General features: G+C 45.6%; 1 non-coding gene across 1 annotated transcript; it reads right to left on the minus strand.

The window, feature by feature from the left end:
* Positions 1-15,529: 15,529 nt before the first annotated feature.
* Positions 15,530-15,635, minus strand: LOC116556439. Its single transcript, XR_004270992.1, has one exon. It is a non-coding gene; the product is annotated as a U6 spliceosomal RNA (small nuclear RNA).
* Positions 15,636-18,110: the final 2,475 nt, after the last annotated feature.

An 18,110-nucleotide genomic window follows, 5' to 3' on the forward strand; every position in this document is an offset into this window, starting at 1 on the left:
TGTGCTGGGCAGGGCTCTCCTGTGCCTTTTTTTGGGGTTGAGCGGGAGTGCATTCCAGCCCCTAGCATGCTGCTGTTTATTCCCACCCCTCATCCCCGCCCCCCTACACACTCACAAGTACAAACACAGGCACAGTCATGGGCACACACCGCCCTGGGCAGCACCATTTCCAGCCTCTGAAGGGTGGTCTCCTTATGGGGAAGTTAATGAGACAATAAAGAAGGCTCAGGGGTCAGGGAGGACCTATGTCATAAAGACGCTCCTAGACCCGGCTCTGCCTCTGACTTGCTGGGGGTCCATGAGAAAGTTGCTTTCCCTCTTTGGTCCCAGCTGAGAAACGGGGGGTTGAGCCAAATGGCCTAAGGTTCTGGGTACTGCTAAGTCAGAGACCATAGCTGGTGGTCAAGATGAAGGAGAGTACCTCGGGGTTAGCCGAATACCTGAGAAGCAGGACAGGCCCAAAGGTGAGCAGCCTGAGCACATAAAGTGGGCCTGGAGCTGGAACATGAGCCCCATAGCCTGCAGAGCAGCCCTGGCCTCGGGAGCCCACTTGCCCAGTGGAACTTCAGAGATGTGGGGTCCAGCCTCCCCTAATGTTGCAGGGCTGGGGGCTGAGAGCTGCAGATTTTGATCCCACAGTTGCTTTAGAAATGCCAGATGAGCTGGGGCAAGACACACCCCTCTCTATGAAATGATCAGTCTGTCCAAATAGATACACCACGAAGGGCTGTGGAACAAACCCAGCTGTACCCTGGGGATAGACTGGCTTCCAGGGTACTGAAGCTGCTGGCCTCTGGGGAAGGGGAACCAGGCATGAGAGGCAGGGCTCAAAATCTAGGCCCAGCCTCCACAGGAAGCCCCTCTGGAGAGCCCAGGGCAGTCCTGGAAGTGCAGCAGGCAGCAAGTGCACTAGGAGCATGTTTCACAAGGCACCCAACAGTGCATCTGCTCAGAGAGGCAGCCAGCTGAAAAGTGGATGCAGTAGGCAGGGTGGTGGCTGCTCCCCACTGCCAGGAGTCCAGCCCAGTACCCACCCAAGTCTGCCTCAGGCCTGCTTGATTGAGTCATCCATGCTCTGGGCCCTCTGGGACCACCCACAGAGGAAGGGCTTTGGGGTGACCGAGTTTGCTGGCCCTTGCAGGAGGCTGTAATTGACTCCTGAGCCTGGACAGCCAGGCAGCCCCTTGCCCGCATTCCCACCCCCACCTCTCCAGCCCCCTCATTCCCCAATTCTCCCACCTGCTCCCCTGCCTGGGCACTTGCCTCTGCTCACTCTCATCTCTTTTCCTGCTCCCAGGCTCACGTGCTCACATGTCCTTGACTCTCCTCTGAGTCTCCCTCTTTCCAAGCCACGTCTCTCTACTTGACACATCCTCGCTGATAGCACCAGAGTACACAACTTAAGTCCCTGCACCTCACCTTTACTCCCAGGCATGGAAGGGAGATGACACGAAGAGCCAAACGCCAATTGGCAAAAGATCTGGAGTATGCAGAGGGGCAGATCTGAGGCTGTGGAAGCTCTGGGGGTTCCCTGCAAGAGGCTGCATTTAAGCTGGCTCTTGAATGTGGCTCTGAGCTGAGACCTCTTCCTGAAGCTCCAGACTAGGTGCCAGCTGCCAGCTGGACCCCTCCATTTAGTGTCTCAACGGAAGCTTGTACTTTGGAGGTCTAACTCTGAACCCAGAAAATTCCCTAATCTCAGCCGTTTCTTCTTAGGGAAATCACCATGTCATACCCAGTTCTGCACCAAACCCACATTTGAGTAAGGAGGCTCCTGCCCTGCTCTGCCCTGTACTGTGAGTATTCTGGATGAGCCATTGCCAAGGGGGAAAGAGCTCTCAATGCCAAGCCAAACCATGTGAGGCTTGACTCCAACTTTAGCTCTGAGAGCTGTGGGTAGGGAAGAGCCCTAGTCCAGTTTGCTGTAGAAAGACCAGCCTGCCACTGTCTGGTACATGGATGGCAGGGGCAGAGTATGGATTGAGAGACAAGGAAGGCAGGGCTGGGGAGGTACACACATGGCAGCCTCTGCAGGCCCAGCTCCTGCATCTCAGTGAGTGGCCTCTGCAGGCCCAGCTTGTTCCTCACAGCGGCCTCCCAGGCTCGGTTCTTGGGAGACTTTTGGCGGCTCCTCCAGGCCCAGCTCATGCCTCTCGTGGCCTCTCCAGGTCAAAGTGCTGCCTCCTAGCTTCCTCTCTGGGCCCAGCACTTCCTCCCGGCTAGGCTGTGTCTACAGGCCCACCTCCTGCCTTGCCTCGCAACAACCTCTGTGGACTCAGTCATCTCCCACCCAGCTCCTGGCGGCCTCTGTAGGCCCAAAAGGTCCTCAAGTCAAACTCTCCAAGCCCACCCAGCTCATGCCTCATGGTGGCCTCTCCAGGCTCAGCTCCTGCCCTCCAACGGTATCTTCAGGCCCAAAACTTCCCCAGGTCTGCTTCTCTCAGCCTGTCTCTGGCCTCCTCCCAGTGGCCCGGCAGGCCTAAATGGCCCTGAAATCTGCCTCTCCAGGCCCAGCTCCTGCCCTCCCAGTGGCCTCTCCAGGCACAAAACTTTCTGACGGGCCACTCCAGGGCCAGCTCCTGCCTCCCATCCGGCCTCTCCAGGCTCGGCCTCTGCCTCCCTCATGGCTGCCTCCCCAGGCCCAGCTCTTCTTCCTCGCTGGGTCTACAGGCTCAACTCCTGACTCACAACAACCATGTTTGTCCCAGCTCCTGCCCGGCTCCCAGCAGCCTCTGTAGACTTTAGTTTTTCTCAAGTCAGGCTTTCGAGGCATTCCTTTGGCCTACCGGCAGCCTGAACAGACCCAGCTCCTGCCTGACCACATCTTCAGTGCAGCTATTCCCTATATGGGCCTTTTCTGGCCTTGTTACTACCTGTTTTTCAGCCATTTTGGCAGGTCTTTTGTTTGCCTCACATTGGCCTCTTCAGCCCCATCCTCAGTGTCACATCTGCCTCTCAAGATTCAGCTTTCTTTCTTTCTTTTTTTTTTTCCCACAGCGGCCTTTCTTACACCAGCTTGTGCCTCACCATGGCCTCTCCAGGCTTATCTTCTGCCTCTTAATGGACACTCCAGGCCATCTCCTGCCTCATGATGGTTTTTTCTTCCCTACACTTGCCTCACAGTGGCCTCTTCTGGATCCAGCTCTATAGGTCTTTGATCGTCAACAGCATCAAAAAGGCCAAAGCTTCCCTGGACTCTCATTTGTTCATTTTTTAGCAGTGTGCCTTGGCTAAACACTTGTCTCTACTTTTAACCTGGAGAGTGTATTTTTGACAGATTTGTAGTAAATTCTGCCTGTGTCTTTTTACAGTGATGTCTCTTTTATTTAGTGTCTCATGATTTTTCTTGTCTTCTGGGGGTTCAGAGGGGAATGGGCCTCTGCTTGGGTTGTCTTTGCCATGGATGTGGTAGCTTCTCATTTCATGTCTTCTTTTTTAATATTTTTTAGTTAATTTTTTTTCCTTAGGGTCTTTCTCTATCACCCAGGCTGGAGTGTTGTTATGTGATCATGTCTCCACTGCAGCCTTGGACTTTTGGCCTCCACTGATTTTCCCAAGTCAGCATCTTGAGTAGCGTAACTACAGTCATATGCCACCACTCCCTGACTGATTTCTGATTTTGTTTGAGAGATTGGTTCTCACTCCGTTGCTTAGGCTTGTCTTAAACTTTTGGATACAAGCAATCCTCTTGCCTGGGTGTCTCAACATGCTGAGATTACAAGCATGAGCCATCATCCATGGCCTGTCATTTGCTTGTCATGAAGTGTTAAGAATTTTTGATTAATATACCATGATTATATACATTTGTGAATATATAGATATTTTAAAGTTTTCTGGGATGCCAATTTTTTTCTTTTCTTCTTCTCTTCTTTTTCTTTTTTCTTTTTGAGGCAAATTATTGCTTTGTCATTCAGGCTGAAGCACAGTGGTATGATCTTGACTCACTGCAACCTCTGCCTTCTTGGCTTAAGTCATCCTCCCACCTCAGCCTCCTGAGTAGCTAGGAGCCTAGGTACAAGCTGCCATGCCCATCTAATTTTTATATTTGTTGTGGAGATGGGATCTCACCATGTTTCCCGGGCCCGTTTCAAACTCCTGGGCTCAAGTGATCCTCCCCCCTCAAACTCCCCCTGTGCTGGGATTATAAGTGTGAGCCACTACACCTGACCTGCCATTCTCTTTTCATGGATCATTAAGAATTTAACTTTTAATTAGTATACTATAAATATATATGTAGAAATGTGTGTATACATTTATATGTGAATATATGTGTATATATATTTACATAGCATACACACACTCCCACATATACATTGTGAAAGAGATATTTCCATACCTAGAAATTTTTTTTTTTGAGACGGAGTTTCACTCTTGTGACCCAGGCTGGAGTGCAGTGGCGTGATCTCGGCTCACTGCAACCTCTGCATACCGGGTTCAAGCGATTCTCCTGCCTCAGCCTCCCAAGTAGCTGGGACTACAGGCACATGTCACAACGCCCAGCTAATTTTTGTATTTTTAGTAGAGACGGGTTTCACCATGTTGGTCAGGATGGTCTTGATCTCTTGACCTCGTGATCCACCCACCTCGGCCTTGCAAAGTGCTGGGATTACAGGCGTGAGCCACTGCACCTGGCCCATAACTAGAAATTGATAAGCTTCTTCCAGCTTTTGAAACCACCCTTAGCACAAACATGAAAGAAGTACAAATTATCATTATTAATGACCATGGACTTAAATGACCATGAGTCAATAGTACTTTCCACCTCAATCACCTTCCAGCAGAGCATCTCAAAGGGCTGAATATATCTGAACATCACACCCTTTCACACAGATGAGGATGCTTTGTAATTATTACTTCTCTTGAGACCTCAGTGTGGCCCTCCTCAGTATGAAATCAGAAACTATTTCCCAAATCATAGAGATGTTGAATAACAGGTTTGGTCAGTAAATAGTTATTGCATTTGGTTTGTCATGACAAGCTCCTGGCCTAGGCACATGGAATATTGCAGAAATGTGTGTGTGTGTGTGTTTGTGAACATTCTTGCACACAGATGTGGGGTAGAATTAGGGAATTGAATTTGATAAAACCAGAAGGGGGCAGGCTGCTGGGAGGGGCACTTGTTTTGGCAGCAGCTGTGTAACTCTAGAGTTAAGAAATAATTGTAAGCCTCAGTTTTGGCTCCTGGAAAATAAAGATTATAATTCCTGCCTTGATATATCAATTAGGTGGTCCACTACATGCAAAATATCTAGTATATAATAGGTGTTGAAAAAATACTACTTTCTGTAGTTCATCCTTAATCACTGCTTATTTTTAAAAGTTTAGAATAACAAAGACTTTTGTAAAAATTATTTGTAATTATTATATAAAATCCAAGTCCTATGGAACAGTACATAGAGGCTGGGCACAGTGGCTCATGCCTGTAATTTCAGCACTTTGGGAGGCTGAGGCAGGCAGATTACTTGAAGTCAGCATTTCAAGACCAAAATGAGCAACATGGCAAGATCCCATCTATAAAAAATTAAAAACTAGTTATGGTAATGGGCACCTGTAGTCCCAACAACTTGGGAGGCTGAGGCAGGTGGATCACTAGAACCCAGGAGTTTGAGACTTCAGCCTGGGCAACAGAGTGAGACCCTGTCTGAGAGAGAGAGAGAGAGAGAGAATAGAAAAGCAATGTAATAAATCATAAAATTATGGCTAGGTGCAATATCTCATGCCTGCAATCCCAGCACTATGGGAGGCCGAGGTGGGCAGATCACTTGAAATCTGGAGTTCGAGACTAGCCTGGCCAACATGGCAAAACCCCATCTCTACTAAAAATTCAAATATTAGCCTGGTGTCATGGTGGGTGCCTGTAATCTCAACTACTCAAGAGGCTGAGGGATGAGAATCACTTGAGCCTGGGAGGAGAAAGTTGTAGAGAGCCGAGATTGTACCATTTCACTCCAACCTAGGGAACAGAGTGAGACTTTGTCTCAAAAATGAAAACAAAAGAAAGGTGATAATTAATTCAAAACTCTTTTTGTGCAAATAGGTAGTTAGAGAAATAAATGGATTAAAAATAACTATGTATTTTGTATGTGTTTTAGTTTAAATAGATATAACTTTTATTTTGCTTGATACAACAGGAGCTTAGGAAACAGAAGCTGAAGTAAGGGGGTAACATTTCTGAACTTCAGATAAATGCCCATGTGCAAGTGATATCTTTTCATTGAACATTCATTAAAATTATGAAAAGAGATAAAAGTGTCATAATTCTTTTTAATCTGCAGTTTCTATTTTCACCCACAGCTGCTTCAAAGTCTATTTTCTATTTTTGAAATTGGTGCATGTTTGAGACTTTCTGTTTAATGCATGTGTACTTGGATGACATCTTTCTTGAGAGAATATTCTTGATTCATTTTCCGTGTTTTTAGTTCTTTCTTTAAGTTCTGACTCTATTGTTATCTGGTTCTGGCTGGAGCTATAGGAAGGTCTGAGGCTGGCTGGAGGTTTTTCTCACATACGCGTTATGTTTTCCTGCTGAAAGTCCAGTGGAGTACATTTTTTTTTTTAATCATTGATGTTCAATAGCTTAGCCAAGGAACTCTAGGCCAGTCATTCTGCATTAGTTTTTCCAGGTATATGGTGTGCCCTTTGACTACTGATTATGTACTTCCCTCTTTCTGCATTCCTTCCTTTCCTTCTTTCTTTTTCACTCTCTCTCCTTTCCCTCCCTCCCTTCCTTCCTCCCTTCTTTCCCTTCTTCCTTCCTTCCTTCCCTCCCTCCATTCTTACATTCTTCCTTTCTTTCAAGACAGGGCCTTGGTCTGTCACCGAGGCTCTAGAACAAAGTGGTGTCATCATAGCTCACTGCAGCCTCAAACTTCTGGGCTCAAAAAATCTTCCCACCTTAGCCTCCCACGTAGTTGGGACTACAGGCATGTACCACCACATCAGGCTAATTTTTGTTACTTTTCTAGAGATAGGGTTTTGCTATGTTGCCCAGGCTTTTCTTGAACTTCTGGCCTCAAGCTATCCTCCCACCTTAGCTTCCTAAGGCACTGGGATTATAGGTGTGAGCCACCGTGCCCAGCCCTGTTTTTTTTTTTTTTTTATTTGTTTGTTTTTAGGTTATCTAACTCAGGGTCACCAATTGACAGCCCAGTGTTAGACTACTAGCTCTAATTTCCATGACTTTTTTCAGTTGCTTTAATGTAGCGCTTTTATCCTCTGATTCACTTTGTTTTTTATTTTTTGAGACGCAGTCTTACTCTGTCATCCAGGCTGAAGTGCAGTGGCGGAATCTCGGCTCACTGCAACCATTGCCTCCCAAGTTCAAGTGATTCTCCTGCCTCAGCATCCCAAAGTAGCTGGGATTACAGGTGTACACCACCACACCCAGCTAATTTTTGTATTTTCAGTAGAGATGGGGTTTTGCCATGTTTGCCAGTCTGGTCTCAAACTCCTGACCTCAGATAATCCGCTTACCTTGGTCTCCCAAATTGTTGAGATTACAGGTGTGAGCCACCACGCCTGGCTGCCACATTCTTTATTTTTTCTATTGATGGAAGAAAACTTCGGTTGATTCCAATTCTTCACTATTGTGAATAGTTGTCTGCAAATTTTTTTACACTTGTCATCTCTTCCCTTGAATATGAACTTAGTGCCCTGCTTCTGTAAGTAGAATACAGTGGAAGTGTTGCTCATGACCTGCCAAAGTTAGATCATAAAAGATGATACTGTTTTGACTTGGCTCTCCTTCCTGGGATGGGTGTGCTTAGAACCCATTCACCATTTTGTGAGAAACCCCAGACCATGTAGGGAGGTTATGTGTGGGTGTTCCACCAGATAGCCCCAGCTGAGGCCCTAGCTGACAGCCCACATTAACCAGGAGATATTTGAACAAGGAAACCTTCAAGACTATTCTAACTCCATGCTTTTTGAAGGCAACCACATCCTGAGCCAGAATTGCCTAGGAGAGTCCAGCCAGCCTCCAGAATTGTGAGAAGACTAACAAGCGTCATTGTAACTTTATACCTTGGGGTGCTTTTTTTTTTTTTTTTTTTTTTTTTTTTTTTTTGTGTGTGTGTGTGTGTGTGTGTGTGTGTGTGTTAGTTTGTTTTCTGAGACTGAGTCTCACTCTGTCCCTTAGGCTGGAGTGCAGTGGTGTGATCTCAGCTCACTGCAATCTCTGCCTCCAGAGTTCAAGTGATTCTCCTGTCAGTCTCCTGAGTAGCTAGGGTAGCTAGGATTACAGGCATGTGCTACCACACCTGGCTAATTTTTGTATTTTTAGTAAAGATCAGGTTTCACTGTGTTGGCCAGGCTGGTCTCTAACTACTGACTTCATGATCTGCCTGACTTGGCCTCCCAACTATTGGGATTACAGGCGTGAGCCACCATGCCCAGCTGGTATGTTACATAGCAATATGTAGCAAATACACAAAGTCATCTTTCAATATAAATATTTTGTCACTTCTCCACTTGACTGCATTTAATGGTTTAGAATTGAGTGTAAAATAAAGCCAAAACCCAATCCTGAATGCATCTGACAAGGGATTAATAAGCCTTGAGTATATAAGGAGGTCAGGGGAAACAAAATCAATAGAAAAAAAGCTCTAATAATGTGATTTAAATGGACAATAGATCAGAATAGACATTTCTCGAAAGAAGACATACAAATGGCAAATGAATATATGAAAAGGCTCTCAACATCACTGATCATCAGAGAAATGCAAATTAAAACTACAATGAGCTATCATCCCACCCCAGTTTAAATGGCTTATATCTAAAAGTCAGGCAGGAACAGATGCTAATGAGGATGTGGAGAAAATGGAACACTGGTACACTATTGGTGGGAATATAAATTAGTGCAACCACTATGGAGAACAGTTTGAAGGCTCCTCAAAAAACTAAAAAGAGTGCTACTTTATGACACAGTAATTCTACCACTGGGTATATACCCAAAAGGAATAAAATCAGTATATCAAAGAAATATCTACATTTCTATATTTATTGTAACACTATTCACAGTAGCCAAGATTTGGAAGCAATCTAAATGTCCATTAACAGGTGAATGGATAAAGAAAATGTGGTACATATACACAATAGAATATTATTCAGCCATGAAAAATAATAGAATCCTGTTATTTGCAACAACATGGGTAGAACTGGAGATCATTATGTTAACTAAAATAAGCCAGACACAGAAAGACAAATTTTGCATGCTCCCAGTCATTTGTGGGTGCTGAAAATTAAAGCAATTAACTCATGGAAATAGAGAGTAGAATGATGGTTACCAGAGGCTGGGGAGGGTAGTGGGCTGGAGGGGGTGCACAAGAATAATTAATGGGTACAAAAATACAGTTAGAAAAAATAAGATGTAGTACTTGGTAGTACAACAGTGACAATGATAAACAATAATTTATTATATATTTAAAAATAGCTAAAAGAGGCCAGGCATGGTGGTTTATGCCTGTAATCCCAGAACTTTGGGAGGCCAAGGTGGAAGGATCACCTGTGGTCAGGAATTCAAGACCAGCCTGACATGGCAAAACACTGTCTCTACTAAAAATACAAAAATTAGCCTGGCTTGGTGGTGTGTGCCTGTAGTCCTAGCTACTCAGGAGGCTGAGGCTGCAGAATCACTTGAACCTGGGCGGATGGAGTGGTGGATGTTGCAGTGAGCCGAGATTGCACCACTGCACTCCAACCCAGGAGACAGAACTATGCTTCAACTTCAAAAAAAAAAAAAAAAAAAGGAAAGGAAGAAGAGGAAGAAAGAAAGAAAAAAGGAAAAAAGCATAACTGAATTGTTTGTAAAACAAAGAAGGCATAAATGCTTAAGGTGAGGTGTATTCCATTTACCCTGATGTGATTATTACACATTGCATGACTGTATCAGAACATCTCATGTACCCCATAAATATATAGACCTACTATGTATCCACAAAAATTAAAAGTAAAGCATTTTTAAACCCCCAATCTTGGCCAGATGTAGGGCGCAAACCTGTAATTACAGGTTTTTTGAGGTCAGGATGGGAGAATCACTTGAGTCTGAGAGTTTGAGACCCATCTAGGCAACACAGCAAGACTCCCATCTCTAATAACAATGAAAAACAAATTAGCCAGGCCTGGTGGGGTTTATGCCTATAGTCCCAACTACTTGAGAGGCTGAGATGACAGAATATCTTGAACCCAGGAAAGGTTGAAGCTGCGGTGAACTATGATTGCTCCATTGCACTCCAGCCTGGGTGACAGAGTGAGACCATGTCTCTTTAAAAAACAAACCAATCCGGGCCGAGCGCGGTGGCTCACGCCTGTAATCCCAGCACTTTGGGAGGCTGAGGTGGGTGGATCATGAGGTCAAGAAATCAAGACCATCCTGGCCAACATGGTGAAGCCCTGTCTCTACTAAAAAATACAAAAAAATTAGCCAGACATAGTGGCACGCATCTGTGGTCCCAGCTACACGGGAGGCTGAGGCAGAAGAATCACTTGAACCTGGGAGGCACAGATTGCAGTGAGCCGAGATTGCGCCACTACACTCCAGCCTGGAGACAGAGCAAGACTTCGTCTCAAAAAATAAATAAATAAATAAAAAAGCAATCCTGGCATGACCTGACTCTGCCTGCCACCTCTATTCTTTTCGTCTTGCTCATTGTGCATCGGGCATCTGGGCTTCTTTTTTGCTCCTGTAAATACCAAGTCGTTTCCCTCTTCAGGACCATTGCACATGCTCTTCTCTGCCTGAAATGAACTTCTACATCTTCTGCCATAGCTGCATTTTTGTCATGTTTCAGACCTCAGCTCACACATCATCTCTGCAGAGAAATTCTCCCTTATCCTGTGAAGGTGGAATCATCCTCCTCTGCATTGCCTCATCCTGTCTCGTTCTCTCAAAGCAGATATGACACTCAAAAATCAGCTTGTTATTTATTGAATTGCTTGTCTGAATGTTCTCCTCCCAAACTCACCCTGAATCAGAACAGAAACTCCCTATGGCAGGAGTCTCATCTTGTTCCTTCTCAGTACCTAATCTAGTAATTGCACATAGTAGGCACACAATAAATGTTATTAGAATGAACAAGTATTAAGGGGCTGGTCAAGTTGGCTCATGACTATAATCTCAGTGCTTTGGGAGGCCAAGGCAGGTACAGGAGTTTGAGACCAGCCTGGCCAACATGGTGAAACCCGTCTCTGCTAAAAATACAAAAATTAGCTGGGTGTGGTGGTGCAAACCTGTAATCCCAGTTACTCGGGAGGCTGAGGCAGGAGAACTGCTTGAACCTGGGAGGTGGAGGTTCCACTGAGCCAGAGGTTGCAATGAGCCAAGAATGTGCCACTACACTCCAGCCTGGGCAACAGAGTGAGGCTCCACCTCAAAACAAAACAAAACAAAACAAAAAGGTAAAAGGTATGAATAAGTATCAAGGAAGGGAGATTTTGTGATTTGCCACCTTTTCATGGAAATTCTACTTAACATTGACATTTTCTATCTGATGGTATTTCTATAATAGGAAATTGAAACTGTGTTAATTAAAAAAAAAAATGAGGCTGGGCATGGTGATTCATGCCTGTAATCCCAGCACTTTGGGAGGCTGAAGTGGGGGAATCAGGTGAGGCTAGGAGTTTAAGACCAGCCTGGGCAACATACAGAGACCCCTGTCTCTGCAAAAATAACTTTTATTTAACCAGGTGTGCCAGGTGCAGTGGCTCACACCTGCAATCCCAGCACTTTGGGAGGCTGAGGTGGGTGGATCACCTGAGGTCGAGTTTGAGACCAGCCTGGTCAACATGGCAAAACTCCATCTCTATTAAAATACAAAAAAATAGCAAGATATGGTGGTGAATGCCTGTAATCCCAGCTACTCAGGAAGCTGAGGTGGGAGAACTGCTTGAATCTGGGAGGCAGAGTTTGTAGTGAGCCAAGATCAGACCATTGCACTCCAGTCTGGGCAAGAGTAAAACTCCAACTTGAAAAAAAAAAATTAACCACATGTGGTGGCATGTGTCTGTAGTCCCAGCTCCTCAGGAGGCTGAAATGGGAGGAGAACTTGAAACTAGGAGATAGAGGCTGCAGTAAGCCATGATTTCACTGCTGCACTCCAGCCTGAGTGAAAGAGCTACACCTTATCTCTAAAAACAAAAACAAAGCAAAAAAAAAAAAAAAAAAAAAAAAAAAAAAAAAAAGGCCAGGCGCTGTAGCTCACACCTGTAATCCCAGCACTTTGGGAGGCCGAGGTGGGTAGATCACCTGAGGTCAGGAGTTTGAGAACAGCCTGGCCAACATGGTGAAGCCCTATCTCCACTAAAAAATACAAAAATTAGCCCAGCATGGTGGCAAGTGTCTGTAATTTAGGCTACTTGGGAGGATGAGGCAAGAGAATTGCTTGAACTCGAGGGGTGGAAGTTGCAGGAGATGGAGGGGCAAGAGTGGGAGCAGGACATCTAGTGAGGAGTTGTCATATCAACATCTTTTGATCACTCCAGGCCACGTTTTGAGTGGGGCCTCTGCAAAAAAGTGACCCAGGCTCAGATGCCTTAATTCTGACACTCAGTGCTGGTGGAAGCCCTGTGAGGTCACACTGTGGTGGCTTCTTGGGAAAGTGTTGGCTCTTGAAAATCAACATTTTGGTTTGTTCCTTTGATGCTGGAGACAATGACCTGTTTCTCCTCATATGTCTGCTCAAGATAATTACAAATTTAGTAAAGATGGGGTTTCACCATGTTGGCCAGGCAGGTCTTGAACTCCTGACCTTAGATGATCTGCCCCCCTTGGCCTCTCAAAGTGCTGGGATTACAGGTGTGAGACACTGCACCCCACCCTTATTCCATTCTTGCTCAGTTTTTCCTTTTCTTCTCTCTCTTTCTGCCTCCTTATTTTTTCCTTGATATCCTGGAAACCACAGGGAATATATATGAATCGTAATTCCAAGGGCAATTAAAATTTTTTTTTTAGAGAGAGGGTCTTGCTCTGTCACTTAGGCTGGAATGTAGTGGTGAGATCTCGGCTGACTGCAACCTCCACCTCCTAGGCTCAAGCGATCCTCATGCCTGAGCCCCCAAAGTAGCTGGGACTACAGGTGTGCAGCACTGCACCCAACTAATCTGAAAAAAATCATTTTTGGAGCAATGGAGTTTTGCTATTCTGCCTGGGCTGGTCTTGAACTCCTTGAACTCCTGGAGGATCAAATGATCCTCCTCCCTTGGCTTCCCAAAGTGTTAGGATTACAAGAATGAGTCGCTATACCTGGCCACTTTTTTAATGGAGAAGAGTCCAAGAAACACTATCTCTGATAAAAACACAAGTAAAACTCTTGAAGTGTCGCTTTTCTTCACTCTCCATTTTTTCCCTTTCCTTGTCTCTTAACATGAAATTTCATTGAATACCTCTAGATACAACTGTCCAATTCTCCTCTTTTTTTTTTTTTTTTTTTTCTGAAGACATAGTGTTGCTCTATCCCCTAGCCTGTAGTGCAGTGGAGCGATCTCAGCTGACTACAGCCTCTGTCTCCTGGGTTCAAGCAATTCTCATGCCTCAGACTCCCCTGAGTTCCTGGAATTATAGGTGCCAGCCACCATGCCTGGTTAATTTTTGTATTTTTAGTAGAGAGGGGTTTCACCATGTTGGCCAGGCTGGTCTCTTAACTTCTAACCTCAAGCAAACGCCTGTAGTGCCAGCTACTTGGGACACTGACACAGGAGAATAGCTGGTGTCCTCTAAAGTGGAGACATTTCTATTCTATGTTGGGCTAAGATCTTGGAGAATGCAGGCAGGGAACAAGTTTTGCCGGTTTTCCAATGAGAGACCCCTGTGGTAAGAGAGGCTCTTCTCTCTCTACCTGGTGAGTTACTTCCTTTCTTTGGTACCCAATTTTCTCAGGTTTAAAATTAGGGAGCCAGGCACCGTTGCTCACACCTGTAATCCCAGGAATTTGGGAGGCCAGTGTTAGCAGATCACGAGATCAAGAGATCAAGACCATCCTGGCCAACATGGTGAAACCTTGTCTCTACTAAAAATACAAAAATTAGTCGAGAATGGTGGCAGGTGCCTGTAATCCCAGCTACTCAGGAGGCCGAGGCAGGAGATTCTCTTGAACCTGGGAGGTGGAGGTTGCAGTGAGCCGAGATTGTGCCACTGCACTCAAGCCTGGGAAACAGAGTGAGACTCCATCTAAATTAATTAATTAATTTAATTAAATAGGGAAGTAAAACCACATGTCCCCGAGGATCCTTTCCTCTTAGTCTTTCCATGAGTTAATTAAAGAGATTTCTTTTCTTATAAGCATATCCAAAAAGGTAATCAAGGTAGGTTTTCCACGTTTTCTAGAATCTTGTAATTGCCCCAAATGATGTGGGAGTATTTGGAGGAGATGCCCTTCCTTGCTTCCTTTATTTTTTTTTTTTAGAGATGAAATCTTTCCCTGTCACCCAGGCTGGAGTGCAGTGGTACAATGCTGGATCACTGCAAACTCAAACTCCTGGCCTCAAGTTATCTGCCAATTCCAACCTCTGGAGTAGCTGGGACAACAGGCACATATCACCATGCCCAGATAATTTAAAAAATTATTTTGTAGAGTCAGGGTCTCACTATGTTACCCAGGCTGGTCTCAAACTCCTGGCCTCAAGTGATCCTTCTGCCTCAGCCTCCCAAAGTGCTGGGATTACAGGTGTGAGACATGGTGCCTGGACCTTCATTGCTTTTTAATAACCTTAATTACTTTCTTTTGAAGACCTTTTTTAATTATTAATTTTTTTCCTTCCGCACCTACTTCCCGAATATCTTTAGAACTACAGTGTTTTTGTCTTTTGAGGCTAGAGTTGAAGCCGATTTCCATAAATAGTCATTTTGAGTCAAGTCTTTTGAATAAAGTGAGTGGCCAGAGATGATGACACAATTTTGACTAAAACAGTTTCCGAGAGAGCACACTGTGAACTCTAAAATGTGTGTGCCAGTCACTGAGCCACAGTTCACTCATTTTGCCAAACTCAGAATCGCAAATGAAAATTATTTATTTATTTATTTATTTTGTTTTGTTTTAGATAGAGTCTCACTCTGTCACACAGGCTGGAGTGCATTGGCATGATCTCAGCTCACTGTAACCTCTACCTCTGCGTTCAAGTGATTCTCCTGCCTCAGCCTCCCAAGTAGGTGGGATTACAGGCATGTACCACCACGCTTGGCTAATTATTTATTTATTTATTTATTTTGAAAATGACTCTTGCTCTGTTGCCCAGGCTGGAGTGCAGTGGCCCGATCTCAGCTCACCACAACCTCTGCCTCCCTGGTTCAAGCCATTCTCCTTGCCTCACCCTCCCAAGTAGCTGGCTAATTGTATTTTTAGTAGAGACAGGGCTTCACCATGTTGGCAGATGGTCTCGAACACCTGACCTCAAGTGATCCACCCACCTCAGCCTCCCAAAGTGCTGAGATTACAGGCATGAGCCACTGTGCCTGGCCAATTTTTTCTAATATCAAAGGAATTACTAGGGTCTTCCCTTTCTTTTGATTCATTTATTTTTTTGATTCTGAAATATTATTTAAAATATGGAATGCTTTATGAATTTGTGTGTCATACTTTGTCAGGGAGCATGCTCTTCTTCTCCATGTCATCCAATTTTAGTATATATACTGCGGAAGTGAGCACTGGTTCTGTGTTTATTTATTTGTTTGTTTGTTTGTTTATTTTTGAGACAGGGTTTCACTGTGTCTTCCAGGCTGGAATACAGCGACGTAATGGTGGCTCACTGCAACCTCTGCTTCCCAGGGCTCAAGCAGTCCTTTTGCCTGGGCATTTCAAAGTGCGGAGATTACAAGTGTGAGCCACTGTGCGCAGCCTGCAATGTTTAACTGCTGACTTTGATGCCTAGTTTTGGTTGTGCTAGACACTCCCACTACTTTTTTCTGTAAAAATTACTGGTTTGTTCAGCTCCTTCAAAAGATCTTTGGTGTTTTTTACTTCCTAATATGTGAAGCCAGGTGTGGTGACTGTAACCCCAGCATTTGGGAAAGCCAAGGTGGGAGGATCTCTCGAGGCCAAGAGTTCAAAATCAGTCTGGGCAACACAGTGAAATGCCTGTCTCTACAAGAACTAAAAAATTAGCTGGGCATGGTGGCACATGCATGTAGTCCCAACTGGTGGAAGGCTGAAGGCAGGAAGATCACTTGAGACCAAGAGGTTGAGGCTTTAGTGAGTTATGACCATGCCAGGACACTCCAACTTGGGTGACAGTGAGACCCTGTCTCAAAAAAAAAATAATAAGTGCAGAAGCATTTTCTATGCTCCAGGTTACTTTAAAAATCAGGCCTATGGCCGGGCATGGTGGCTCACGCTTGTAATCCAAGCACTTTGGAGGCCAAGGCGAACGGATCATCTGAGGTCGGGAGTTCAAGACCAGCCTGATCAACATGGTGAAACCCCATCTTTAAAAAAATAAATAAAAGGAGAATATAGCCATTTAGGAACAGCTCGGGATTGCAGCTCCCAGTGAAAGTGTGGAGGGTGAGTGGACGCCGCATTTCCAGAGGGATTTTCATTGGCCACAGACCAGGAGATTCCCAGGCGGAGGAGCCCCATGGGTCACCAGCGCGACTGTTTTGGCCAGCGCAGCTGTTGTGGCCTACGTGGCCGTTCGGTCCCCGCAGCTGTTTTCGTCCCCGCGGCTGCTTTGCAGTGCCCCGCCATGGCAGTTCTCTGTACAAAATACACTGGTCTGGGTGCCCATTTGGCTGGCGATTGGAGCCCTGGGAATGAGCAGTCGCCCATTCATCTGACTAAAGGTGAGTCTGAGGCAAGGAGTCAGGCCAGGAGATTCCCGGGCAAAAACAAACAAACAAACAAACAAACAAAAAGGCCCCATGAATCTCAGCGCCGCTGTTTCAGCCGGCGCACTGAGTTGCCGCAGGGGAAATCACATAGACCCCTGCACCTTTTCAACAGGCAACTGGAACTCCTGGGAGAGAGTCGACCCTTCAACTAGAGAACAAAAGGCTCTGAGGCAGGGAGCCAGGTGATCAGGCTCGACTGGTCCCAACCCTACAGAAGAACAGCAATTGGAAACTCTTTGGATTGAGAGTTTCACAGCAAGCACAGCTGAACCCGGGAGGGTCCAGCTCTGTGGGGGAGGGGCGTCCGCCATTGCCGAGGCAGCGTGCCATTGCAGAGGCAACCCGCCGTTGCCAAGGCAACCTGCCATTACAGTGAGAGTCCGCCATTACAGAGGTGGGCCACCAATGCTGAGACAGTTCTAACTACACCCATATAAACAGGACTGCAGGGAAGTTCACACTACAGCTGAGCAGAGCCCACAGCAGCTCAGCAAAGCCTCTGCAGGCAGACAGTGACTAGGCTGCCTCATTGCTGAAAAAAAAAAAAGGCAGCAGCACAATGGAAACTCATAAATAAAGTCCTAACTCCCTGGGACAGAGCACCTGGCGGAAAAAAAGGTGTTTATGACTTCTGCTGCAGCAGACCTAAACATACCTGCCCAGCAGCTCTGAATGAAAAACGGAGCTCATAACTCAGCACTTAAGCTCATGTAAAGGACAGACTGTTTCCTCAAGCAGCTCCCTGACCCCTGTATATCCCAAGAGTCGCCTCATAAAGGAGAGCTCAGACTGACAACTGGAGAGTATCCTTCTGGGACAAAGATAGCAGAAAAAGAAACTGGCAAAACCCTTACTGTTCTGCAGCTGCTGCAGGTGACCCCCAGGCAAGCCGGGCCTGGAGTGGACCTCAGCAGTCCTACAGCAGAGGGGCCAGACTGTTAGAAGGAAAACTAAGAAACAGAAATAACTTCATTATCAACAAATTGGATGTCCACTCAGAGACCCAATCTGAAAGTCAGCAACTACAAAGATGACAGGTGGATAAATCCACAAAGATGGGAAGAAACCAGCACAAAAAGGATGAAAACACCCAAAACCAGAATACCTCTCCTCCTACATGGGTTCACAACTCCTCACCAGCAAGGGAACAAGACAGGATGGAGAATGAGTGTGATGAAATGACAGAATCAGACTTCAGAAGGTGGGTAATAAGGAACTTCCGTGAGCTAAAAGAACATGTTCCAACCCAATGCAAAGAAACTAAGAACCTTGAAAAAAAGCTTTGACGAAATGC

This window comes from Sapajus apella, unplaced genomic scaffold, assembly GCF_009761245.1.
Source record: "Sapajus apella isolate SASKATOON/1434 unplaced genomic scaffold, GSC_monkey_1.0 scaffold16, whole genome shotgun sequence".
NCBI lineage: Eukaryota > Metazoa > Chordata > Mammalia > Primates > Cebidae > Sapajus > Sapajus apella.